This window comes from Anabrus simplex, chromosome 4 (assembly GCF_040414725.1).
Source record: "Anabrus simplex isolate iqAnaSimp1 chromosome 4, ASM4041472v1, whole genome shotgun sequence".
Classification (NCBI taxonomy): Eukaryota; Metazoa; Arthropoda; class Insecta; order Orthoptera; family Tettigoniidae; genus Anabrus; species Anabrus simplex.
Genome location: NC_090268.1, coordinates 457,522,349 through 457,524,144, shown reverse-complemented (window position 1 = coordinate 457,524,144; position 1,796 = coordinate 457,522,349). Strand labels below are relative to the sequence as shown.

At 49.8% G+C, this 1,796-nt stretch overlaps 1 non-coding gene across 1 annotated transcript; it reads right to left on the bottom strand.

The window, feature by feature from the left end:
• Window positions 1-218: 218 nt before the first annotated feature.
• Window positions 219-337, bottom strand: LOC137500668 (5S ribosomal RNA). The gene has a single exon (XR_011018177.1). It is a non-coding gene; the product is annotated as a 5S ribosomal RNA (ribosomal RNA).
• Window positions 338-1,796: the final 1,459 nt, after the last annotated feature.

Here is a 1,796-nt window from a genome sequence, read left to right as displayed (position 1 = left end):
TGTCGCCGCCGCCAGGTTAGGCCGGTCACCTAGGAGGAAATGCAATACTACGCTAAGCTTCGTTCCTGTATAGCCACACGGGGTCGAAGAGCAGCAAAAGGTCTAGCTAGTTTCAGACGTAACAAAAAACGTGATTTAAGCAATTTCTGCTGGCCTGAGGCAAAAGTTGAAAGTAAGTTGTCGTACTGGGACTGGGAAACTTGGTAAAAAGGGAATTGAGCCAACGGCACGTGGTGTTCCCAAGCGGTCACCCATCCAAGTACTGACCACGCCCAATGTTGCTTAACTGCGGTGATCGGACGAGAACCGGTGTATTCAACATGGTATGGCCGTTGGCGAGAGAACGGAGCTTGAAACGTCCATACGAACCGCAAAGCGAGTTTCCTGGAGGTCTTTGTGGCGCGGGGGCGTTGGCAATGGTGCAGGGGTGTGCTCGGAGGTCGCCGTCGCGGAGCGGGCGCGGGTGGTTGTCGCGCTCCGCGGCGAAACGTAACCTAACTCGACTTAACCCCACTTCTCGTAACCTAACCCCAAAAAAACGCGCGCGCTGGCGCGCGCGCGCACACACACACGGGAAGTGTCTAGGGTTGTAATAATAATAATAATAATAATAATAATAATAATAATAATAATAATAATAATAATAATAATAATAATAATTACTGAAGGTGGTTGTGAAGGGGCCGGCGCTGTAGCGCAGGGGCAGCGTGCCTGCCTCGTAGCTGGGGGGCCCGGGTTCAATTCCCGGCCAGGCAAAGGAATTTTACCTCGTTCTAATGGCTGCTTTGAGGTCCACTCAGCCTGCTTGCTTAGGGGCTGTAGTGCCATGGGGGTTGGTCTGGTTTTCATTGTAAAGGACAAAGCAGGAGGATTTTTAGCAATAAGGTAATGCAGTAGTAGTAGTAGTAGTAGTAGTAGTTCTTCCCTCGTTAGCTTATGATTTGAATGTTTTGCACTGTCTTTCGATGTATATGAAGTAGGACAGATAGATAAAATCAGAGTGGAGTTGATAACAAGGCTAACAGATGCTGCTCTTTTTTTTAAAGGTGTGGTGGCCCTGAAAAGGGCCGTTTGTTAAGAATGCAGCAAGGCAGAAAACCTGGCACCTTACTTGGAGCTGGTGTATTTGGTAACTGCCTTGGTACCCTCACTGACGGCGTGCTTGGCCAGCTCACCGGGCAACAGGAGGCGGACGGCAGTCTGGATCTCCCGACTGGTGATGGTGGAGCGCTTGTTGTAGTGGGCCAGACGGGAAGCCTCAGCGGCGATGCGCTCGAAGATGTCGTTGACAAAGCTGTTCATGATGCTCATCGCCTTGCTGGAGATGCCAGTATCAGGATGTACCTGTTTAAGCACCTTGTAGATGTAGATGGCATAGCTTTCCTTCCTCTTGCGCTTCTTCTTCTTGTCTCCCTTGGAGATGTTCTTCTGGGCCTTGCCGGCTTTCTTGGCTGCCTTTCCGCTTGTCTTGGGTGGCATGGTTGTCTCGGATGTCTCCTAGAAAGTAAATTTTGCGGTTTTTTTTTTTTTTTTTTTTTTTTTTTTTTTTTTTGTTGATGGCCAGTGGATGGGAGCCCCGGGGCGAAAAATATGCCCCCCTACTCATCTGTTTCCTGGGAATTGCCGATGAGGCGAAAAGTCACTGTTCTCGCTACACTGAAATTTTGCGGGCCCCTTGCAATTCTTTTTAAGACCGAGAGGGCTGCATGCGACTAGCCAATGAGCGCAAGCTTACTGCAGCCTTATTGGTTGGCTCGTAACGTTGAGCAACCTTGCAGGCTACAAAACTGGTGCGC